General features: G+C 42.0%; 1 protein-coding gene across 1 annotated transcript in view; it reads right to left on the bottom strand.

Annotated features, from left to right (window-relative positions):
- The window catches only part of DYRK1A (dual specificity tyrosine phosphorylation regulated kinase 1A), an 87,909-nt gene extending 82,254 nt beyond the window's left edge, over window positions 1–5,655 (bottom strand). Inside the window, exon 1 of the mRNA XM_080376611.1 lies at window positions 4,452–5,655. The gene's annotated coding sequence lies outside the window, so the exon portion shown is untranslated. The remainder of the gene's footprint in view (window positions 1–4,451) is intronic.
- Between the last annotated feature and the right edge of the window lie 20,509 nt (window positions 5,656–26,164).

Raw genomic sequence — 26,164 nt, 5'->3', positions numbered from 1 at the left:
TTAAAAAGAAAGAGGAAACTTTTCAACACAGATGTATTTATATATTATTAACTATTCCTTTAACTGACTCAAAGCACAGTCTACCTTTATTTGCCTCAGCCGGGGGGTGGGGCAGGGGAAGAAAAATAGGCGGCTTTGGAACTTTATATAACAAATTGAAAGCTTGCTTTCTCACAGCTGGCACAAAACTGACACTTAATGGAGTTAATTTCACTTTCATTTACTCAGTTTCACTTTCAGGTATTTAGTGCTACTAAGACCCTGGAAACTTTGCAAGGACTAAGTTTACAAGTCCTAGCTTGTGTCATTTTCATTAGATAAATATTTTCACTGCTTTTAAGAAATGCTATATTCAGAGATGAAATTAAACTGATTATGTCTTCACCCAGGACAGCTGAAATAGCTACTATCTAGTCTTCAGAGGCTCCAGAGTATTCATACTGTATGGATGTAAGCAGAGCTGACTGGGAACTTTCACATTTCTCTAGCCCTTCAGTGGGTATTCTCCCTGTAAATCATACGGACAAGACATTTTGCAATGAGGAAGTATATGATAATGTCAGTACCTCTCACACTGAGCCACCTCATCTCCAACCTTTTCAACTGTGGAAAAACTCACCTATCCTTTAGGGATTGGAGAGAAAAGGGGGAGGGGGGTGGGTAAGCGAGAGAGGGGAAAAGAAACCTTATGAAGACAATGGGACTTAGCCTGCCTCATCATTATGTGCTTTCTAGTCAAACAGGAGCTCCTTTTTTGATCTGTGCTCAGACAAGCCATAATTAGGCACCCACAAATATTGGACAAGACTCATACATATGACTATTAGGGGAAATGGAGCTAAATTCCAAATAAAGCTGGGGTGAATATGAACTAGAGACCTATTCTAAAATAATTAAATACATTTGTACTAGCAAAAGCAGTTGAGTTGTTTTTTCAGTCATGCTTGGATAAAACAGAATCAAACACAGAATTTTACCTTCCTTCCCCGTAAGGGAGAAAGATAACCAAGGGATATCAATTACAAACTGTTACATTAAGTGTTACATGCAGCTAATTATTAGGTCACTGCAATCTCAAAGGGACAGTACCAGATAACTATGCATATCAAATATGTCTTTCTGGAAGTAACAATTGTTTGTATTACCAAAAGCTTCTCCAGTGTTCTTAAACCACCAATAGACTACAGTTCCCATGACTCTCCTCTTGAAGGACCCATCCAGGTGAGGAAGGAAAAGGAGAATACTCCCCTTCTCAGAACGGCTTATTTACTTTTTTCTGCACTTACGTGCTTATAAGAAAGGCATGTTTGCTCAAGAAAGGTTTTTTGTAGTATTTCAAATAGTCATAGAGAAAAAAAAAAGTCTCATTGCATAAACATCAAGTCTTCTAGACTTCTTAAAGTCTAATTAGCAAAAAAGTTACTAATTTTTTGTAAAAATTTTCTTTACCACTCAAAAAAAAAAGAGATGAAACAATAATTTCAACAAATAATGTGTTGTACTCTGTGATAAAGACAAAAGCAGCAGTTCTCTGTAAATAATCCTATTCTACAACAACAGAACTATTTACAAAAGGATTTTAGAAATTATACAAGTCTCCCGTGCTCCCATAAAACAAAGATATCAAAGTTTTTTACTTTGCTTTGGAGAACAGTTCTCCTAATGGCATTAAAAGCCACTACAGTAAGACTAAACATATACTAGTCTTCAATTCTTACTCAAAAACATAAGCTGTAACAACTTTCAACCTACAGTCCCATAGCCAGGGTTAGAAACACCTGAAATAAGGAGGGTTTAAGAGGAATGCTGAAAAGAAAATCTAATTATAGCTACAAAGTTGCTTCTTTGGTAAGCGTACATTTAGTCTTCACCACCCATATCAGTTCAAATGAAACTGTAAAATGCTATAATAGCAAATAAAGGTAGTTTTTCATGCATTTGACTAGTCTTCTTGCATAGTAGCATATGACCACATGGTACACTTTCAAACATGTTAGCAAAAAATAAAACGGACTTTTTCACTTTATGTTGAGGTGTTGACTAATTCTAACTAAAATGTCAAAAATACCACAGTAAGTCCATTAAGGCAAAGCCTAATAATGCAGTTAACCCAGACACATTTCTTCACAAGGCTGTATCAGAATTAAGATTTTAAAATGTGGTATACATATTAGTAAATATGTCCTAATTAAATGTAACTCTAAAAGCTCAGACAAGGCACCCAGTTTCTACTAGATACCAGTCACATTTTTCTACTTTGTTTAAACTATCAGCCAGTTAGAAGTCATTTATGGCCATCACATGTTAATTCCCAGTCTACGCAAAACCCACATACTTGAAGAACTGACAAATTCCTAACGACTACCTCATAATTTTACACAAGTAGCAGAATACTACCCATAAATTGACACTGAAATAGAGAACTCTTGGCTGCTATTAGGTAAAATTATCCTTGTTGCAGTTTCCCTGTCACTGTCCAACGTGGGGGAGGGGATTCCAATGACAAGTTCTAAATCCACCCCAAGTATTGATTCAGGAACTGTAACACTGCTGCTCATGTAATACACTTTCTTACCTATATGCCTGCAAACAATATTAAACTATTGTCATATGTAAATGTGTACACAGTTAATAGAAGGAATTGCCCTCTTTTTCTTGATTCAAGAAGACTGTGCTCTTCATTCAATTTTGAACAAGATATACTTGCTTTACTCAAAGAATATTAAAAAACCATGAATTGGCCTCAATAAGCTTCATAAACTTTGACAGCATTTTTAATTCACAGCAGAAAATGTAAATTTAAGACTTCACACACATATTCTACTTCAGACTGCAAATAAGCCAAAAACGAAGCGTAGCCTACAAAAGTAGTCTATATATATACACACACCAAGTTCACCAAATATATATAGATAATAGTTAACAAATACTAGCTCATACGCAGAGTTATTTTCAGTGTTATTATTCTAATTCTATGAAGTATAATTAATTTTCCAAAAATATCCAATCTACAGAGGTCCGGGGAGCAAGGTGTGGAGAAAAAGAGAAACAAGTTTACCAAAACTTTTTAGGGCTACAGACTATTCCAATCAGATGTTTAATCCTGCTTGGTTACAGGCAGATAACTAACTACTGCTACAAATACAATTTTTTTGCTTTTTTATCACCAGATGTCATCGGCGTATTCTTCAGCTTCGCACACCTCTTCTTAAGGAAAGGAGAATGAAATACCAACACAATAAAACAAATCGTTAACTCCTACTTATTTAGACACCCCACACCCCCCCACACGAAAGTGTGCCTGTATACCCACTGGCAAAAGTTAACAGCACACTCTCATTCAGATTAAAACAGTAGGTTGTCAAAAACACGCTTGTTGATTTATTTTGTAGTCAGATATTCTGTCTTTGTTAATTTTAAAGAACAATGAATGTTTATTTCCCCTGATGACTGTGGAGTAATAGGAGAACTAAGTAACAGCAGCAATCTAGACACATGATCAAAGAGCCCCTACATAGTCTTTGGACAGACTAAACCGAAAACTTCAAAGCTGACTGAGATTCAAAAATGCACCAATTTCGAAATTTCAAATTACAGTTCTTTTAATTGTGTTTTCTGATTTTGTGGCGGCGGGAGGGAATACCACTCCAGAGAAGGAGCACCGTATGTATGAGATGAGGTCTCCAATTTCCCCAGCAACACAAAGCTAAATTCTTAAAAGGCTGCAGCCAGCTATTAAAATATAGAAGTGCCTGTATGTCCCTGTGGCTATTCCCGACTGCGTCTGCCTCCTCTTCCCCACCCCCCGCCCAGATGACAGTCATCTCACACAGGTACTCCTTCTACATCGGCCTCCAACTTCCCCACCTGCCACACGAGTCCCTCGCACGGCTGCAGGCCGGGGCACCTACGGCCTCCACCACAACAGGTGCCTGCTCAGCTGATGGTTCAACTCCTGACGCCCTCCTCGCCTCCCTCTCCCCGCTCCCGGGCCGGGGCGAGACCTCGCACCCGCCCACCGCAGGGCGTTGCGCATAAGAGCTGGAGGATCCAGCCGAGCTCCCTTCCTCCGCTGCCGGTTCCGCGGCCCTTCTCGCCGCTCCGCTTCCCAACCCGGCAGCGACAGCCTCTCCCGGACGCCGAGGGGAAAAGGGCCGCAGAGGCCGCGGCCGCCGCCGCTGCCCCCCCGGCCATGCCCGGCCTGCCCCAGAAGGGGGCGGCGGTAAGGAGGGCGGGGAAGAAGGCCAGGTCCAAAGCCCGGTACGGGTCCCGGCCCCGCCAGCGCCGGCCCGGGGCTCGGCGGGCCCCTGCGCTCTCCCCACCTCCTCTCTCTAAGATGGCAGCGGAGCTGCCCCCTGCGCTGCGCCCCCCTCGACCGCGCCGGGCCGGGAGGTGGCACCAGCTCGTCCCGCTGCGTAGCTCCCCGCCACCGGCTGAGGCGTCTCACTTACCCGTGTGGGGGGCGGCGGGCCCTGCGCTCCGGCCCGGCTTCTCCCGGTCGAGGCCTCTTCCCTCGGGCGGCGGGCGCAAGCAGGGCGAGGAGCGAGCGCTTCCCCCGGCCTCGGCCGGGGCCCCGGCGCGGCAGCGCCTCCCTCTTGTGCGCTCCGCAGTCCGGCCGCCCCGCCGCGCTCGGGCCCGCACGGCTGGCGGCGGTGCCGGTGCCGCTCGGGGCGCGGGGGGCACCGGCCGTAGGGTCTGTCCGCTCCGCGCCTTCCTCTCTGGGCGGCGAAGAGGGGGGGCCCGGCCCGGCGGGCGGATCCGCGGCGCTTCCTGGCCGGGCTGGATTTTCTATCGCTCACAAAATGGCGCGCGTTCCAAACCTGCGCAGCGCCCGGCAACGGCAACGGCAGGGCCCGGCCCCACCTCGGCTCGGCGGCGGCGGCGGCCTGAGCCCCGGCCAGGCAGCGCGGGGACAGCGGCGGGCGGGCGCGAGCGGGCGGGGGGAGGAGGAGGAGGGGGTGGGGGGGAAGCGCAGCGCCGTACCGAGCCCCCGGGAACTCCTCGCTCCCTCCCTCCTTCCCTCCCCCGCCTGCCAGCCGCTACCTCCTCCCCCTCCCTCGCTCCCTCCCCGCCCGCTCCTCCCTCCCCCTCCCTTCCTCGCGAACCGGCTTCGCCAGGGCGCCGCGCCGCCCCGCCGCCGCCGCCCCGCGCCCCGCCGCCCCGCACCGCTGCTGCCGCCGCTTCGGGCCTGTCCTCGTCCGCGCCCGCCCGCGCGGGGCGGCCTGCTTGCGTGCCCCGGCGGACCCGCGGGGGACAGCTCTGTTGAGGGTGTTCTTTCGCTTTCTCGTGCGATAACGTCTTTCGGGGTGGAGGTGGGAAGGAGGAGGGGGAAAAAAAAATAAATAAAACCCACGATTCAGGCGGGAAGTTTTTTTTTTTTAAAAAAAGCTAACTGACAAAATGGCGACGGGGCGAGCCTGTTTCTATGGCAACTGTCAATCACGCGGCCCGGCTGCCCCACCCCGGCCGGGCGGGAGACGGCGCTGACGTGGGGAGGGCGGGGAGGAGAGCGACGGGCGAAGGGCGGGCCGTGGTCGCCCGGGCAACCGCTGCCCCCCCCGCCCTCCGGCGTGTGACGGTATCCGCGCCGCTGCGGGCCGGGATGGCCCCGGCGCGCCGCGGCGTGGGGGAGGGGGAGGCGCCAGGGCGGGGCACGGGGCCGGTAACGGCGTTGGGGGGGAGGGGAGCCGCTGCCCTTGCCCCTGCCGCGCGGTGGGCGACCGGGAGGGGGCGGCCCGCCTTCCCCGCCGGGCTGCGGCGGCGCCTTCCCCGGCCCGCAGGAGGCACCGGCACCGCGGCGGTCGGGCCGGGCGGCGCTGGGGGGAGCGGGGCCCTGCGGCCGGGCGAGGCCGGGTTTCCCGCGCGGTGGGCAGGCCCGGGGCTGCTGAAGGCCGCGGGAGGGCGGTGGTGCGTTCGCGGGACTCGGGCGGGCGGGGTCCTTCTTGTGCCCTCTCTAAACAGCCATCTATTCCCCAAAAAAGAGGAAAAAAAAAACCACTCGGGAGCTGCCTCGCCTGGCAGGGGCGGAGCGGGTGTGCTCAGGGGAGGCAGCCTGGAGCCGCTGAGGGAGAGCCGCCTTCCGCCCGCAGCTGCGGAGCCGAGCTGCGGTGTTGGTGCAGCTAGCCTAAATCTGTGACAGGGATTTCTTTTTTTCTTTTTTTCTTTTTTTTCTGGAATGCCCACAAAGATCAAAAAGTAGAGTATGGCCTTTATCTAATACTTTAATTCTAACATGTGATACTTTAATCTAGTCATTTTAGTTCACAGCCAGCCTCCTTGAAGAAATTAGGACATATTACTAACACTTGTTCCATTTGCTTTTCTTCCTATATTAATATTTTTTCTTTCCACTTAAAAGGTGGAAATAAGCAACCAACGACAGGGAGACAGGTGCAGCAACAGCCAAAGTCATATCTCTCCCAAATAATCTAAGCATTGCTTTACAAATGCAGTATCACATGCAGTTCAACCAAGCTAAATTTTGTTGCAGCTGAAAATAGCAGTCCTGAGTCCCTCCACCTTCAGCCATACAGCTCCTCTGCCTATTTTTTTCTAGAATGCTAGTATGATCAAACTGAGACACCCATCCAAACAAAAAAAGTTCTCTGCATAGCTAGGAGAAATACTGATCCGCAGGAGATGGCAGGAACGCGTGGTTGGGGTATTGTGGGACCACCGCATTGAGTAACAGCACAGTATTAGGTTAAATTAAATCACCCGTGAAATTGCACCTTAAAGCTGTGGTAGGTGTCTGGGAGCACCATAATTTAAGCAGTCATTTCTCATTCTCCTCAGCCCCAGAAAGATTGAGAGGTCACTTTGAGCTGCTTTTGACACTTCTCTCTTTGCCTTCAAGTGTGACCAGAATGCAGTTCTTACCACTGGATGAAGAAAGCCAATGCGCATGTTCTGCAGCATAACAAAGGCCCACAGGATCACCAGCTTCCACTCAGGGACTCCCAAGTTAGTATCATATTTTGGCCTAGGGTACCTGCATGCACAGTATATTGTACAGGAAATCCAAAACATACAGAAAAGCATTGGCTGTCTTGCATATGCTCTTCCCCCATTCATCGGTAAGGGAGGGCAGCTCTTCTCTTGGGGGCAGTGGGGTCCGTCCCCACAAGAATTTTGTAAACCTTACTAAAATCTCTTTGCCGTTCTGTGTGAATGGTGATATGCAGTGGCAGAATAATTTCTCTGCAGTTCAATGTAGGCAACTCATAGAAAGTTGTCACACCATTTACTGTAATGGAGTGTTTGGGGTTTGTGGGGGGTTCTTTTGAATTGGGTTGGTTTTTTTCTCCTAATACTTAAAATATTACAGAGTTTTCATGAGTTTGTACACTTGCTCAGTAGTCCTCTAATTTTATTTTCCTGGCTATACCTAAGCTTATGGTATGTGGCAACTTGTGCTGAGATAAAATGTCCTTTAAAAGGTGATGGCCTTTTTTTAAAATTTGGGTTTCCAGCACAAACAACTAAATACTTTTGTCTTCTTAATATTATTTTGATAATTAATAACTTGTATAGTTCTTCTCTTGTACCTCGGTGCTCTCTTAAATGTCCATTTCATTCAAAACATGTATACACACTACAGATGGCCTACAACATATGCTGTTTAGGTCCTCAACAGCTAAACTGTTGAAGTTGGTAACCATTAAAATTAAGGAACAAGGCCATCGTGAACTGCAGTTCTACCAGAATCCTGCTCCAGCCACAGAAACTGGGATTAAAGCTGGTGTCAGGTTAGACTTGCTTGTCTGTTTGCACTGGGACGAGGACTTGTGTCTTTTGCTGCCAGTAGGTTTAGGGCTAGGGTTAGGAATCTGAGCATCTTCCAGGCTGACCACCAGAATCCTGCCTCACCTGGAAAACACAGTGGAGCAGAGCAGAGCTTTATCTTCACACTGGGAGCTAGGAGTCCTCTTCTGTGCTGCAGATACAGCTAGGGTAAAGGTTGGGTCTAGCATTTGGGAAGTGAGGGTCTTCTATGCTGGGACTCAGCCAGAATCTTGCTCCCTGCAGAGAAGTTTTGTTTTGATTTTAAAACCAGCTCAGCTTCCTGATCCATTGTGTAACACATCCCATAAATGACTGTACTGGAGTAACCAAAAGGTTGGCATTGCATAAATGTGGGGTGGGAGTAAGGCATAAAAGATTAAGGTACACTTTAACTGGTTTTGGTAGTGAACTCAATACAACAGACCAAAAAGAAGTATGACAGCAAGAACCATTACCTTCTAAGGGATCAACTCTTGAGAGAAGTAGTGGAGATAACAGAGGCTGAAGATGGAGCAGTGAGAAATAAGTTTGTGATCTAGAAGCAGGGGATCCCAATACTTGCTAATTTCTGCTACTTTGTTCATAATAATGAGTTATCATATCTTACACATTTGGGTTTTTTTAGGAAGGAAGGGACTGTCAAGACAGGAAAGACTGAGACTCACAGTCTTTTTTTTTTTTTTTAACTCTTCATCAAAAACCACCTAGAGTAGGTTGACAGTATTTCAGTTATTACACTTGAAAATAGGAGTTTGCATACATTCTTTATGAATTAGTAGACAGGCTCCTAAGAAATACTTGGGTTTCTCTTCCTAAGAGAATAACCCCTCAGAAAGCTGACTATTTTGGGCCAAAAAAACCCCAACAATAAGCAGAAAACTTGAGAAAAAATAAGGAAAAATGTACATAAAAATGAGGAGGAAAAAATACAATATGGAGAAATAAGATCTAAGAGACAAAATAATATACAACAGTCTAGAGAAATAGATGTAAAAGAAACAACAAAGCAGTATTAAAGTTTTCTTAGTTCAGTAGGTACAAGGTGATGTTATACACAACATTCAAAACATTAAATTACAGTATTTTAATGGGACAGAAATTTACCTTACAGTTAACCATGGTTGAGTGTTCTGCCTCTCCTGTCTTTCAGTATGATTTTGCTGAAAAACATAATCCTTCCTGTTTTCCTCTTTTTTGGTGTGCATTTACATTTATGCTGTTAACAAAGTAGACTTAGGACCAGTGCAGAAACAGTTGTAACTGGGACTTAAATAATTCAAGAGGCCCCAAAGGTGCAGGACTACCACAGAAAGTATGCTGTAGAAACATATAGGGTTTCTCAGACTGATGGTTATTATTATCATTGTCGTCATTGTTGTTGCTATTAGAGGGAAAACCCATACACTTTGTCATCTAAGTGTAGAACAATAGAATACAGCATGGCAGATGAATATAAAATCAGAAATAAATATTTGTGTGTTCCTATTTATTTTCTCTTTTATTAAAGAAATAGATTAAAGAGAACAATAAATTAGAGAGGAAAGTGCAAATTACATAACATTACTTCCATCCTTTGAGGCTTCTACCCAGTAAAGATTAGAAAGGAATTACTTGTTAGGTCTGTTTGTTTTATAATTGTTTTTAAAATTCCTTTTAGTGAAAGGATGGACTACCGGTGCACTAAAAGTGACACTTCTTACATCCACAATGGCCAGCTCTGCGCATTTATTTGTGGGTTTGCTTGTTTGCCTCTGATTATGGGGTATAATCTACAAGTCTGCATATGATGCCAGATTTACTCACCTGGGCTCCCAGATGTCGGAAGCAGTAGTTAATTTCAGAACCTTCCTCACTTCCTGTGGAAGATTACCAGGAGTTCATAACTCCTGAGTTAGGAATGTCTACTCGCATAACTAGTATTTTAAAATAGCTTTTTAGTTATTCAGCCCAGAGTTCTGCCAGTCAAAGAATTACAGCACTACAGTTATGTCGATGGTAATTTTTGAGGTCCTTCTGAGTACACATTATATCATTAAGACCACCTCTACCATTTTGGGGATGAAGATGTTTTCCTAATTAAAGGGCTAGGTAGTTCCCACGTCTACAGAAGCTGCTCAGTACCTTACCAGCTTGGGTCCATCTCTTCCTTCTTCAAACTATAGATACTCATTTTGCTATTTCAGCCACACAGTTTACTGATAGTGGAATGTGACTATGGGTAATATGTCCCAGTTTTTCCCTTTTCAGCCTTCCTATATTGTGTAGCAGGGTCCATTTACCTCTTCACTGTATGTTCTGAAAGTCTTCATTCTGTGATCCAAACCCTAAAAAGCCATTATAGCCACAAGGTTTTTCTGCTGGAGTGTGCATTTCTGTCTGAACTCCAGGCTTCCTTCACACCAGTCATGGGCACTCTGACCTTTCCAGGACTTAATATTTGTACTGTGAATAGATGTTTCAATTTAGATGAGTTTTTTTGCTAGTATCAATTCAAATATCCCTTGGTATCCTGCACATCTTCTGCAAGAGTGGCCTTCTTAGGCCAGCAGACCCAGCTTAGATCTTCAGAGAGGATTTCTTCATAACACAGAAAAAAAGATTACGATGTCAACTGTTCTGTTAACTTGTGTTTCTCAGGCAAAGCCACCATATAGCTCAATGTCTTTGGTACTAGGCCACAATCTGAAGTTAAGTCCCAAAAGTTCTTCTCTCTGGGTTACATCATTAACACTTCAGAGAACGCCATGGCACCTCTCAGACAGACTTAATTCTAAATCAAACCATCATCTGGAGTGAGCAGCTTGTGTTTCGCCTGTCAAAAAGGTGCTGCTAAGTAACTAATGTGGTCCATCTCTTTTTAGGCCAGAGAGGTTGCCATGGTAACCTATTTGAATGTAGATAGATATGCTTTTGAGTCATCATCAGAGCCTGGCTTTGATAGTACAAGGTTTGGATTGACAGCCAGTACCGCATATTGTGTAGGTTGGCACGCCTCTGGACCAGAAGGTCCTGGAATTGCTGCTGTTGCTGCCGGATGAGGCTTGCTACAAAAAAAAAAAAAAAAATGTGCAGCTCCTTGAGTTTTCTCTGATATTCTCTTGAACAGCAGTCATGCATTCCTTGGTGTTCTCACTCTATAAAGAAGCAGGTTTATACTCCTAGGTATGACCAGTTCTCCACTCCAGTTTAAAAGTCCTTCCCCAAAACAATGGAGATTTTGGGGAAAGAAGCCTCTGGGAAAGAAGAGGCTGTGTTACTTATTTTAAGGGAAACATACTTTAAAGTTGTATCACAGAAGTCCTCCTGAAACCACTTTCCATAAGAAAGACATTTTTAGGAGTGCAGAACAGTTTTCTGTTAAAATCAGGCATCCTGAAGAATTGTGATGCTTTAAAATTTTGCAACTCAAGTGCTACAATGTCAAGTATTTCCTATCTGGGAACTTATCTACATCCTCAGTTTCAAACTTCTAGAGGGATCTGGTTTCCCTGTGTTTGAAAAGATGAAAAAGATATTACGTTAATTTAAACATAAAGTTTCACTCACATCCAAAAGGACTAGTACAACACAATTCTTGCCTCTCCCAAAATTTGTATTTGGTTCTGCTGGTTGTAACATAGCTAAATTGACTCTACCTACACCTGTTCAATGTAAAGCTTTTGCTTCTCTGTAGGAATTCCTGGAAGAGTCAAAAACTCTCCTGTTAAAATTACCTCCTTCATTGGCAGCTTCTTTTGAAGCTTATCCAGTGATATAAAATACAATTTCCTTACTCTTCAGTTGTGCAGCAGAACGTATGTCTTTGCTGACTAAAATGAAAACTTTGTTCTTGATGTCAGGAAAAAGCTTCTTGTGTTCCCTCTGGAGGGATATTACCTGTGAAGTTCCAACACATGATATTGGCAGTAACCTGACTTCACAAATCTGTTCAAGAAAGTTCTTAGAAGTATGTTCTGCTAGGTGCCTACCATGACTATAAAACCTCCTGCTAGCAAAGAAAAAGAAATTGCGATGAGTTGTAAATTACATTTCTCTAAACTTGCCACTTACAGCGGTTCACCATACTAAGAAACCATTCTTCAAACAGTAGAAGCAAGAATGCTTGGTTGTCTGTCCTTTCTTCCTCCCAGATCGTCTATCCCCTCCCAGTCCCATATATTTCAGGTTTTCAGATTCCCTTTGTACCTCAGACACTGAACTACTCCGAAGTTCCAGCATGTGACTGCGCTATCTGTTGAGCAAAGAGGACTGTGAACTGTGACTTATTTGAGGTTACACGTGTGCAGCTTGATCAGTTAGCCAACCAAACAGAAGTATTAACAGTTCAGCTTACAGTTCAGCTTTTCCCAAAGTGAGAAATGGTTAACTGATTAACCAGGATCAATCCTTGACCCAGCCACCAATTTTCACAGAACTTCTCTGAACCTCTTTTATTTCAAATTGTGAGGTGGCTGATCATTACCAGGAGTTGAAACACTATTATGAGAGATGGACTGAGGGTCTAATCAAGAGGCAGTCCACTCAGCCTTATGAAACCAGAATAAAAAGAGTTTGTTTCTTTCCAATATGCATGTAAACCAAATCAGCTGTGTGTACGTTACCTTGCTATAATGTATATTTCAGACTCAGTTCCCTGGCTATACACACTGCTGTGGCCCTTGAGCATATTCTGTGGCATCACTAATGTAGGCTAATTGCTATGTGGGCTAGCACTCCTTTTTTTGTAGGGCATGCTTTTTAGGGGCCTGCAGTTTCACCTCAATGAGCTATTCCAGGGAACTTGGCAAGGCAGGCAAGGCTGGTGCTGACCTTATGCTGCAAATGCCCCTGCCCACCTCATCATGATCACTACTGCATGCCAGAAGTGTGGCCAACCAGTGCTGTGGTGTCAAGTCCCACAGGAGCAATCCTGCCAGAACGGAGCTACTAAAATAGCGCACCAGCTGCCGGGCAGGGTTTTTCTGCTAGTGCGAGGATACCCCTGAAGTATTCCTGCTGTAGGTTCCCCAGGCTGTCTGTAACAGTCGGGGGGGAGGCGGGGGGCAGAATGCCACAGGCACCTGTAGGGGAAGCACATATGTGGACACAGATGTGAAACTGGTGTGGGAAGAATAATGTCATACGAACGATTTGGTGCTAGCCTGTCAGCCAGCCTGCTCTTCCTGTGGTTAAGTCAGGTTCCCAGTCCCCTTTAGAGGTATAATAGGGAGGATGAGCCCAGAAGGCCACTAGATGGTTTGCAATGAGTTAGGCTGGGTTGACTCTATTGGACCTTACAGTTCTCCATCCCCTTTCTTTTTAAACATGCTACAGGGCTATCTATCTCCTAGTGTCAGTGTTAGTGACGGCCACCCCAAAGTCCCTTGTACTGGAATTCTAATATTAAACTACCCACCTGCCGAACTGCCAGGGTAAGTTTAAAAAAAAGAAAAAAATAAAAGGGTTGGAGAAGAGATGGCTTTCAGGTCTCAGGAAATCAGAAAATCTTGCAAGGGGTCCAGCTGCCCCAAAAAAAGAATCTGGGGTAATGCATCCATGTTCTTCCTCAGCTGCAGTCAGAAGATCTGATTGTTCATTTATTCAGCCCAGATACGTTTGTGAAAAGACCTTAGCAAAAATGGCTTTAACCATCTCCAAATCAGCTCAGGAAATCCTGAGCTGGGCCAGATGCTTGTGTTTTCGCAGCACTTGTTGGGCAAGAACTGACCTGTAAGTACTACAGAATAGGTAGTTGGGTAGTTGTTCTTTACTACTGGTTTTCTCTCTGCAGGAACATGTGTTGTCACATGTTGTTTTCCTAAGGTCAGTTCCAGGCTTTGTACATTGAGTAAATCTATGTCAACACAAAACGCACAGCTAGTACAGTAGTGTGCTACAGCTGTTGGAAACTCCTGCAGTCACACTGATTTGTTTAGGCTATGTTTACACAATGATGAACGGTAACTACAGATTGCCTAAACTTGTGGTCAAGTGTTTTCAGTGTCAATATATTTGGAGTGCATTTCTGAATAAAGTGTTAGAACTCATTTAAATATAAGGGCCTAAATCTGCATTGTGGCTCTTAAACAGTGGTGGTTTGGCTTTCAAGATGCTAAGCATGTTGAACTACATTTGACTATCCACCATTGACTACTGGCAATGACATTACTTACATTATTGTATGTAAATAGTATAGACCTCCTCCAGCTCACCTTTATCTGCACCAGTACTCATTGTGGAAGGTGGATACAGTTATATGATGTGTGGAAAAAAGTGGTTTATATTGGGGATGATGGAATATTGGCAGGCATTGGTAGCGTAATTGAAGATGAGGGGTGTTCTTTGCATAAGTGCTGTGAAACCTGATTGTGAGTAGAGGAGGAAAAGGAATTCTACCACTGTTTCATTTGTTGCTGGTTTTTTATGCATTTGCATTGGTAGTATTTCATAAATAGTATTTTAAACTGTTTTGCAAGAAATCTGTCATTCACAAGAAATCTGTCATTTTTTAAGTTGTAGAATGGACTGAGTAAAGGTGGCAAGTCTTGTAGACAATTGAAAGGTTTCATTCAGCAGCAGCTGTGTATGAAACTCACTATGCCAGTGGTTGCACAAAACCACTTGTCTGTTCTCTGTTAAGTGCATTGCCCATAAATTCTTTCCCTTCTGGAGAATAAAATTAACATAACTCCAGATAGCTAATATTTTTATATGTAGGGCCCATCAAGTTTATGAATGCACAGACTATCATGCTTATGAATGCACACATCATCGAGTTTATAAGCAGAGCACATAACAGTTATGCTCACAGCACATAAAGTTTATCTCTTGGTATATAAAACTCAGTTATGAAAAACAAAAGCTGAAAAATTACTTCAAACCCATTTTTTTTTACCCCTCCAACCTACATGTCATAGCAAGTCTTTTCACAATAAGCCTCAACTGAATTTTGTATGCATTGACAGAGGAGTTTTGTAAAGATATTTCTCAGGTATGTGAAATTGGACTGCTGTAGCCAAACTTCAGGCAGAATATAATTTAGAAGATCTCCAGTTAAAAATTGTAACAATGCTAAATGAAAAGCACATAGAAAATTCAAAGTGTCTAAAAACTAAATTGTGAATGCGCATATCAAAATCCCACTAACTTCAAAGAAAATCCCAAACATGTTAATTTTTAAGCTGTTCCCTTTAACACAACCCTATCTTTGCCGTAGCCAAGATGCGTCTGTAATAGTATAAGCATATAAAACAATTATTGTAACATACTTACTCTGACTTTTTAAGTTTATTCTAGGTGCATCAGTATTGAATGTAAATCCTATATTTGATACCTAGAAGTCTGAATTAATAAATTTTCTGAAGAACTAGACTATATTAATTTAATAAAATACTAATTACATGGTACCAATTATATGCACAGGAGGCTAATAAAAAAAACCTGCTCAAATTTACACAGGTACTTTATATCTGGAATGGACAAGAGTGTACAGTTTCCTATGTGAAACAGTACAGAACACTGTGTTACTTAGCTCTTCTGTTATACAATTACTAACTCTCCCTTCCTGGCACTTTAGTCCAAATATTACTCTTAATTGCTAGGTTAATGCCAGTGGCCACTGAAGAGGGCACACAACTCCCCAATACATTGAAAAGCCAGCTACCTTGATCAAAGGCTCAACTAGATGAAATAAGATGTCATATTTAAGTTTGTGCTATGGGAAGTTATTGACTTTTTATTAAATTAGGCAGAGTCCTAACACTACAAAACATCATAGGATGTATCTAAGATGTAAAGCAATGGCTGCTAGTACTAACCCAAGAAAGCACAGCAAGAGCAGTATTTATCAAAAGAAGCTTGGGGCCCAATGCTAGTGTCACAGACACTTCTTTTGCTAAGGCTTAAACTTGTCTGTACCATTTGTCTCTGTCACCTCCCATATCCCAGAGTTTTTTTGCCCCATTTGTAGCTATCCCCTTGCCAGCAGTAACCCTGCTCCTTGTCCTCTCACATTTGGTGAGATATGTGTCTCCTCTGGACCTCAGTAGCAGCGATGCTGAAAAGACAGAAGAGACATTCCTGGGAGCCTGCTGTAGTGCAGGTGCCCAGAACTCAGGTGCTATCACATGCTGGAGCAAGCAAGTATAATTAGCCTGCTTCTGTATTAATTGGAGAAGGAGGAACTTCAGGGAATTTAGCAAAGTTTCTACTGTGCATGGGCAACTGTGATTCTTTAGACATTCATAATTTTGCTTGGGAAGGATAAGGATGATTGTCTTCTCAAGCCCTGGGGCAAGAACCAAGTCCCAGTTTCAAAGAGATCCCAAAGCCAACGTTCAATAAGCCTGGCACTGAAAAAAATCAATTTATATACATGGTATGTAGTCACTGAGACCAGGCTCCCTTGTATGTGTGATGCAGAGCCATGTTCTACACATGGGGAATACACTGGGTGTCTTGGACATGCTGTACTTGCATGCACGGTGGTCAGAGCTTTGAGCACCCATAATAGACATCTGGGGTAAACCTGAAAAAAACAGAAAACCTCTGACACCAGGGCAGCACCTATATTGTTTAAAGCCTGGTTCCAGAGGACTGAGTTTTCAGTTAAAAGTCCAAGGGTTTAACAGAAAACTAAAAGAACCTATTTACTCCTAACTTCGTTCTGAGAAACAGCTGAAACCTTTCTGGCCTTGCTTTGGGGGTTTTGGGGTGGTTTGTGTTTTTTTCTCAGTGTCCAGAACATTCAGACTGAGACAAACATCCAACTAATCCCTGTTTGTTTTCCATTGTTTATAGGTTTGCCAAGCTTTAACTACTTTGAAGAAATTTTCTGTCCTGAGTGTTGCTTCAGGCAGGCGTGGGGTTTTTTTCTTTTTCTTTCCTTTTCTTTTTTTTTTTTTTTTTTTTTTTTTAAGGGGAAGGAATAGGAAGAATTTGGGATTACTTTGGAAAGAGTAATATTTTGGTTTGGGAAACTTACAAGCAAGTGCAAACCAAACATAAGTTTCAAAGGCTGAAAACAGCAGCAAAAATATTTCTAGCTTAGATTTTCACAAGAAATAACTTCTTATTGTCTTTTTCTTGTTGCTTTTCAGGGCAGTGAAATCAGTCTGTAATAAGCTATAGAAAATATCCTAACTCTCTGTCATTAATTTTTACCCAAACCCCAGACGGCCCTAACCATCATCTACTTCTTAGCCAAAGAGACAACAATATACAATTTTTTTTACAGGCAACAGACAAGTGTCGCTGTATGAGTTCCCCAGAAGAAAAAAAAATGCATAAAAGTTACTTCTGGATTAGGGACATTTTCCAAGCATTTGTTGTTCTTTTTCCCAACATAGTATCATAAACTACAAAACCAGGGCATTCTACAACAGCTTCCAGTTGTATCGCGAAATTCTGTCAGTGACTGCCACACTTACTTCTGAGAGAAAAGGTGTTAAGTCACTGCTTCTTCATAGCCGGCAGAAGCACCTTATAGTTTTGATACGACTCCCAAAGTACACCTTCTTTTACATGTTTCATTTTGTGGTTATAGAAAGAAAAAACGTATTTAAATAAAATTCAACTATTGATAAATTAATCATATTCCTAGTCAAGTGTCAAGGTTTGTTGTCTGACACAGATTTTACATACCTGTGGTATACAGATCACAGTTAAGTTCTGGAGGTTATGTACTACTGATGGAGCTGTCAGCCCCTCCTAGCTGCTTAATCTGCTAAATACTGTCACCTTTCCAATCCCCTACTTGGGTAGGAAAGACATGGGGGCCTAGACCTACCACCTCCAAAATGGCACAGCATTTGCAACAGACATGTCAATGGCAGAAGACTAGGGTATGAATAGCTAGAACCAAATAATCCTTTGAGGCCATTGCTAAGGGTGTAAGGTAACTTTGTGATGAAAGTAATCAGTACTACAGCAGCTTGATATTCCTATAGCATTATAAACAATTTTATCTATATATCGTCTAGAATGAGTAGTAGGTTTTACTGCACCAGTATAGATATTTCAGTTTTAAATATCTGTAGCATCAAAATAATGATTTGATTTTCTTCAGACTTAAAATAGTTTTCCTTTCCTTAATGGCACCACAAGCCAAATTTCATCTTTTGCATTATGATTGTGTGACATTTCAACTGGCAACTAACAGAAAATGTATTTTCTTTCAGGCTATATAAGTAAAAACTAACCGATTTGGCTTAAGTTTCTATTAACTCTTGGGTTGAAACAAAGCACACAGAGCTCCAGTGAAGAAGGACTTTTTAAATTATGAAAAAGGGAGATTATTAAAGGATACTCAACTACAGTCTTAGCTTATACAGTTCAATGCAGCAAGCATTATAATCTGGTGAATGTGCAGACCACTGAGGCTGGAAGAGCATCTTTGATACAGTCTGTTTTCAGGTTACTTTTATGCAAATGAATAAAAAGGTTTTAATTCAGGCTGCATTGAAGTATTATGCCATGTTCTACCACACATCTAAAAGGAGAGAAGTTCTGTGTATACAACCACAAAGAGAAGAAATTGCATTTTCTTCTTCCCATCTGACAGTCACTCTCCCTCTTGCATTACTACTTCCTACATTTGCACTCTTGTCTTTTCTGTTCCTCACAATGGCAGTGGCCACCCGAAAAAACAAAATGTTCTGGAGAGTTCATGGAGATTTTCCTTTTATTTTTGGAGAAGGATTTTGAGGTGGCCTCTTCTCCTACAGGGAGGTAGCCTTTCTTCCACCATGTGGTCTTTCTTTCATTTCTTGCTTTCTAAGTTAATTCTCTCCCTCTGCTCAGTGATATGTCTTTGTAGCTAGCAGCTGTCCCATTCGTCACCAGCAGAACCCTCAGACACCAGCATGCCTTGCCTGCAGAGGGGTGATTTGCACACAGGTGACCTACTTCACTGCCTAACTGGTTTTGACACTATTTTCCAGCTAGGATTAAGATTTTTTTCTTCCCAAAGTCATTGGTTTTTCTCCTGAGCTTTCATGACTCTGAATCATGTCACAATGCTAAACCTCATGGCCTCTTAATCTTCTCTTTTATATAGTATTTGCATGAAGAACTGCTATATTGGGAACTTAAAACTCACCTAGTTTGGTATCTAGTTTCCAGCAGCAGCCAACAGAGGATGCCCAAGGAAAAGCCTGTGAACAAGGTAAGCGTGTTGTCCCCAGGCACTCCCAGTGTCCAGTAATCTGTGGTTTGGAGGCTTCTGCAATGTGGACAGTGGGTGATGTTTTCTTATTTAACAGCCCTTATATTTAATGGACTTTTCTTCTGTTAATTTGGTTGGTTGGGTTTATCTCCCAAACCTTTAGCATCTTGCAGCAAAAATTTCCACAGCTCAACATCATGTAGAGAATACACCTTTTTTGTTCTGAACATGCTTCCTGCCAGCTTCATAAATATTCTTAGTACTGATACTGGAAAAAGACAGTAATAGTGTCTCCATCTTCATCTTTTCTCTGCCACTGGTGATTTTGTAGACCTCTGTCATATCTTCCATCAGTCATCTGTTTTTCAGAGTTAAGAGCCTGTAGGTATAGCTCATACAGAACTGTTTGGTTTCTTTGGTTATCCTTATGAAACCTTTTCTGAATCACTCCCAGTTCTATTATGCCCTTTTTGAGATGTGAAGAAAAGAACTGTACATACTACTCGATATGCAGAGAACTATGGATTGATACTGGGCTGGATGTGTTACAGTGTTCTTTGTTTTATTCTCTGTTCCAGCCCTAGTAATTCCAAATATTTGATTTGTTTTTCTAAGTAAAAGGGAACATTGTGGTGATATTTTCAAAGAAATATTAATCAGAACCCAAAAATCTCATTTGTGAGTAGAAAACCAGATTACAGCTCATCCTTGTATATATTTTTTCCCCATGTGCACTATTTTACACAACTACAACAAACTGTATCTGCCATTTTATTATCCAGTCACTCAGTCTCGTAAGGTCTTTCTTCAGTTCTTCACAGTCAGCCCATTAACTGCATCACAATTTGTCCTCTACCTTTCCTTTACCTGAATAGCTTAATATCATTAGCAATCTGTGATATCTCACTGCTCACCCTCTTTTTCCAGATCATTTATGAATACATTAAGCAGCACAAGTCACAGCACAGGTCCCTACAGACTCCTCTTGTGATCTCCCTCTTCTGTGAAAACTGACCTTTTATTTCTGTTTTACTTCTGTTTCCTGTCATTTAGACATTTTTTATTTTTTTTTTTAATTATGCTTTGTCAAGGAACCTCATTGCCCCTGGAAATCCCAGTAAGCCTTATACATGAGATTGTCCTCATATATGGTGACATCACCAAAGAATTATAGATCTGCAATAGTTGATATAATACAACAAAAGCTATGTTCTCTTCCTCAGGATGTCACATTTATATGTGTCCAGTCATTCTGCTCTGTAGGACATGTATTACTTATTTGCTCAGCATGGACAGCTAAAGGGGCTCACTCTTGTGTAGTTGCCTGGGTCTTCATGTTTGCCTTCCCCACCTGGTTGGCAGAGGAAAGGCTACACACTTCAGCTTTTTGACACCTGAGTTCTCTTAGAACTCCTGGATGGAGGGCACTTGGTCCCCATGATATCAGTCTTGCTTAATTTGTTTATTTTCTAACCTTTTCTGCCCTGCACTTACATATGAGATAAATCTGCTAAATTCCCCGTAATGCAAAGTTCTGGCACGGATTTCTCTAAGCTGTTGCACCACAAACACAGATGTAAGAACATGAAGGTAGTCTTCCATGGTCTTGCTTTTTCTGAGTGTATGTTTTACATTTTGATGGGCTACAGGCCCTACCCACTCTGTAACAAGCCTCCTGTTCCTGATATTTAGAGAAAAGGACTTGTTTTATGGCTGGGGTTTTTTTTCTATGCCTTTGCAAGTCATTCCTCAAGCTCAGTTGTGATCTGCCTTATTGTATTTATGTAACATAATTTATGAACTCATCTGTTTTCTGCAATTCCAAAACAGTTTCCAAAGGATACCTTCTTGCTTCTAATAATTGCCCTTACCTTGTTGTTTAGGTATGCTGGCTTCCTCTTCTTCTATGTATGTCTTTAAAACGTTTGGAGAAGCTGGAGTAGCCCATTATTAGCAAGAGGATGAAAACTAGGTTTCTCTTGAACACCAGAGAATAGTCCTAAATTTACCAGAATTTACCATGCAGAAGAGTTACTTTGCATCTTCCTGTCAACATACGTTTTCTTCTCCACAATGAAAGGATTCTTTCTCCTCTGACGTTCCTAGTCAGTGCCAAGTCCTGCTCAACCAGCAGCTGAGGATCTGTCGCTGCAATGCTGAGAGTTCTAAAACTGAAAATGAGCATGGTTTTTAAGAAGCATCTTACACATATACATGCTTTACTGCCTTTGAAAATTATTAGATAACTTTACTGTGTACATGTGTATGTGTCTATATGAAAGTTTAAAACAATTTTCATACTGTCCCTTCCCCCATTTAAAATACTGCCATCCAAATGTACAGAAAAGTACATCATTAAAAATGTGTAGTGTCACTCAACATTTTGTGACGGTATCTCATTGCCACCATATCTAAAATACGCCAAAGGAAAAAACTGTTTTAGGGACCAAGTTACATAGTTTCATGTGACAAGAAGTAAACCAAAAATGATCTGTGTACTATCTATCTCAGTTAGGTCCACAGGCCAACAGTCAGAATAGTAAGGTTGTAAATATCTCATCAATAACATACCTTCAATTGCATGCCCATTTACATACTCATTACAACTAGCAGAAAGAAACATCAGTGGATAAAAACTAATGCATAAATTGTAATTTTAGACTTGGAGTTTTAAAAGCTATTTATGTCAAAGTGTAAACACCTGAGGGTATTGATATCGGTTACTGATATATTTTTTTTCCAGTCCCAAATCAATATCTTAAAAAATTAAATTTAAAAAGTTCTGTTACATTCAAGTCTCCTTTCAGGCCGCTACAAAACTTAGCTATGCAAAGCATGTTGATTATAAAAGCCGGTGTAAAATGTGAGGTTTATATTGCATTATGAGTAAGCACATATGCTGTTTCCTGGGAACACACAGCAGTTTCTGCTCCTCTGACCTAAGTACTGGGCTTAATAACCAAAGGAATAAAAAAATCATTAAGTAAGATCAAACTAGTGAGTTAATTGACTCAAGATTTTGCTATCTACATAAGACTTGTCATAAAAAATATCATGGAGAGTTATGAAACATCCAGCTCCCAGATAAATTTTGGGCAACACTTTTTTTTGTTTAATATGACTGTGGATGTTTTCAGTATCTATATAAATATCAAATTACTTTTCAAGCCCTATCAGCATTCAAAGAGTTAGTGAATCTTACGCATTAATTATGTGTGATTATTTTAATATTATTTTAATTTTATTTTTTTTAACACTGCCTACTGCTGCTGTAGGAATATGCAAGTTTCAGTAGGAGTGTGCAACTTACTTTTTACTGGTTTTGTTCTACATACTGGTATCTTACTTGTATCATACTTCCATTCTACATACTTATATCACACCATAGGTTATCTGGCACTTACAAAACAATTCCTTTATATCAATGAGTTCTCACACAGAAGTCTGCAAATTTTACTATTTTGTTAAGAATTTCTTTTTCCACAAAATTTTTAAGATCAACTTGTACATCATCATACAGAATCTCACAACATGCAGTATCAACCTTTTGCACTAGGAAAAATTACCATTTATTTTTATAGGTTTTTTCTGATGCTAAAGTACTTCTTATTCAGGATAAGGCCTTGCCTGTCACTATTTTCTTGTCCTACCAGACTCTCAATTTTTTTTTTTTTTTGTTATATCTAAATCACTTCTTTGTTTTATCCAGTGTTGGTTGTAGCCTCCCACATGTTTCATGACATTATTTTCCATATATGCTAATTCTTTTGAGAGGGAAGTAAAGATCAATTTTCAGTCAGTTCAAGCCCTTTTTAAACCATCTAATGACATTTACTTGGAGGTACTTCCCTTAAAAATCCTGCATTTTTGCTGGAAAATGGGTTAGTGCATTCTTAAATAGCTTCAAAATACCTTGACCAATATTATCTGGTTTATCTGCATTTAGTATCTTCTTTTCCTATCACCATTTCCTGCTTTTTCAATACCTCAGCTTCCAGCACTGCTTTGTTGACAGGCACACACAAAATTAGGTGTCTACATTTCCTGTGACACAGCAGTTTGCAGTGCTTTTAACCTCTTTAGAGGAGTCCTTATCCTACTGCCACTGAAGTCAACACAAAAAGCTCTGTAGGTTTCAATAGCACAGAATCTAGTCCTTGCTTTTTACCTTCTAGTGGCTGAATATGGTTAACATGGACAAAAGTATTAACATGGACAAATAATGTACATCTGCATTCTACTGCTCTATTTATGGCTCTTGTTTCCAAGTCTTTGTGCATTTACTTTTATTGTACCTCTCTTAATTTTAACATGAGATACTATCTGGCTTTCTTTAGACCTTCTGTATGGACTTTTCCTCAGGTTAGTTTCATCTTGACTAGCTTTTTCGATCTTGACATTTAAACAAATAGGTGTAATTTTTTGTCTTCTGTAGCCTTTTCTTATTTATATACGCATAGTTCTTTTAAGTGTGATATACTTTAAAAGGAGAAGTTTTAACGAAAAAGAAATTTCCGTGCAATGCAAAATGTTTTGGAAAACATTGATAAGATTTAATGTGTGTATATATAGCCCCTATATGTGGTACAGAGATTTTAATTTCTTTTTATTATCTTCCTCATTTCTGAGGCATTCAGAAAAACTGCCGCTTACATGTTACAATGCTGTGATTGGTAAGATTCCTCCACCAAAGATAATTCCAGTACGCTTGCTATTGTTTAGTGTATCAGTTACAGTTATTTCTTCAGTGAACTCCTTTGTGTTACTTAGAAGTCAAGAACAGCCTTTCCCCTCAGGTGCTCTGAAAAACAATTTTCAATTTATCAAACATATGCTTATACAAACCATGTAGTACTCTAAAGACTGTCCAATACATGAACAATATTTGAAATTATTATTTTATTAGACTTAACCACCTCTGATCTCTTTCAGTATTACATACTCCATATTCCTCTGATGGCAAGTAGTGAACTTTCAAGTACATTTCTATTGTCATGACTTTGTACTACCTGTACAACTTCTCCCATTGAATTCCTTAAGTATACATACCACTGTTCTCTAAGCAAATATTTCAAAACTATTAAAAAAAGCAGGAAAAAAAGTATGTTTCAGCTTCCCTATGGACATTTACCCAATTTGCATAGGCTAAATTTTGCTTATTCCAAACCATTAATGCTATCATTCTATACCAATTAATGCATACGTTTCAGCTCTGGGTTGAGGCAAATTTCATAGAAGCCTGATTATTCTGAACAATTTAAACTTATTTGTTAAAATAATGTCCCAAAGGAGATGAGTTACATGTATAAAACAAATGTACATATCATTCATAAAATCATAGAACCATGGAAAGGTTTGGGCTGGAAGGGACCTTACAGATCATCTGGTTCCAACCCTGCTGCCATGGGGAGGGACACCTGCCACCAGACCAGGTTGCTCCAAGCCCCATCCAGCCTGGTCTTGGACACCTCCAGGGATGGGGCATCCACAGCTTCTCTGAGAAACCTGTTCCACTGTCTCACCACCGTCACAGTAAAGAATTTCTTCCTAATACCTAATCTAAATCTACCCTCTTTCCGTTTAAAGCCATTAACCCTTGTCCTATCACAACAGGCCCTTGTATAAAGTCTCTCTCTAGCTTTCTTGTAGGCCCCTTTAGGCACTGGAAGGCTGCTATAAGGTCTCCTTGGAGCCTTCTCTTCTCCAGGCTGAACAACCCCAACTCTCTCAGCCTGTCTTCACAGGAGAGCTGCTCCAGCCCCCTGATCATCTTCATATCCCTCCTCTGGACTGGCTCCAACAGTTCTGTGTCCCTGTGTTAGGAGCCCCAGAGCTGAACACAGTACTCCAGGTGGGATCTCATGAGAGTAGAGTAGAGGAGGAGAACCACCTGCCTTGACTTGCTAGCCACGCTTCTTTTGATTCACCCCAAGACACGTTTGGCTTTCTGGGCTGCAAACGCATGTTGCCAGGTCATGTTGAGCTTCTTGCCAACCAACAAACACTCCCAAGTCTTTCTCCTCAGGGTTGCTCTCAATCCCTTCTCCACCCAGCCTGCATTTGTGCTTGGTATTGCCCTGACCCACGTGCAGGTCCTTGCACTTGGCCTTGTTGAACTTCATGAGGTTTGCTTAGGTGCACCTCTCACTCAAGCTGTCATGGTCTCTCTGTATGGCATCCTTTCCCGCCAGCATGTCAACCACACCACACAGCTTGGTGTTGTCAGCAAAGTTGCTAAGGGTGCACTTGATTCCAACTGTTCGTGCTGCCCACAAAGATGTTAAACAGTGCCAGTCCCAATATTGATCCCTGAGGAACTGCACTTGTTACTGGTCTCCATTTGGATATCAAGCTGTTGACCACAACTCTTTGAGACCAACCATCCAGCCAATTCCTTATCCACTGAATGGTCTATCCATCAAATCTATGTCTCTCCAGCTTAGAGACAAGGATGTCATGTGGGACAGCATCAAATGCTTTGCACAAGTCCAGGTAGATGACGTCAGTTGCTCTCCCCTCATCCACCAATGCAGTAACCCTGTCATAAGCAGCCACCAAATTTGTCAGGCATGATTTACCCTTAGTGAAGCCATGTTGGCTGTCGCCAATCACCTGCTTATTTTCCATGTGCCTTAGTATAGTTTCGAGAAGGATCTGCTCCATGATCTTGCCGGGCACAGAGGTGAGACTGATGAGCCTGTAGTTCCCTGGGTCTTCCTTTTTTCTGTTTTAAAAATGGGCATATATTTCCCCTTTTCCAGTCAATGGGAACTTCACCGGACTGCAACGACCTGTCAAATATAATAGTGACTTAGCCACTTAATCCACCAGTTCCCTCTGGACCCATGGATGCATCTGATCAGGTCTCATGGGCTTGTGCATCTTCAGGTTTCTTAGATGCTCTCAGACCTGATCTTCTCCTTCAGTGGGCAGTTCTTCATTCTCCCACTCCCTGCCTTGCCTTCTGCAACACGGGCGGTGTGGCTGAAGCACTGGCTTGTGAAGACAGAGGCAAAAAAAGTCATTGAGTATCCCAGCCTCCTCCACATCTCAGGTAACCAGGTCTCCCATTTCTTTCCAGAGTGGGCCCACATTTTCCACTAGTCTTCCTTATTCTACTGAAGTTAATACAAGTTTTTCATTTGGCTGCAGTTTAGGTTCATCTGTTACCAGTGTTGTTCTAGTTCAGTTCTGGTTCAGGCTCAGCAAAACTTGAAAACAATGACTGAAGTTCAA

This window comes from Falco punctatus (assembly GCF_963210335.1).
Source record: "Falco punctatus genome assembly, chromosome: 2".
Taxonomy (NCBI): Eukaryota; Metazoa; Chordata; class Aves; order Falconiformes; family Falconidae; genus Falco; species Falco punctatus.
The sequence above is the reverse complement of the archived record's forward strand: the minus strand, read 5'-3'. Positions and strand labels throughout refer to the sequence as shown.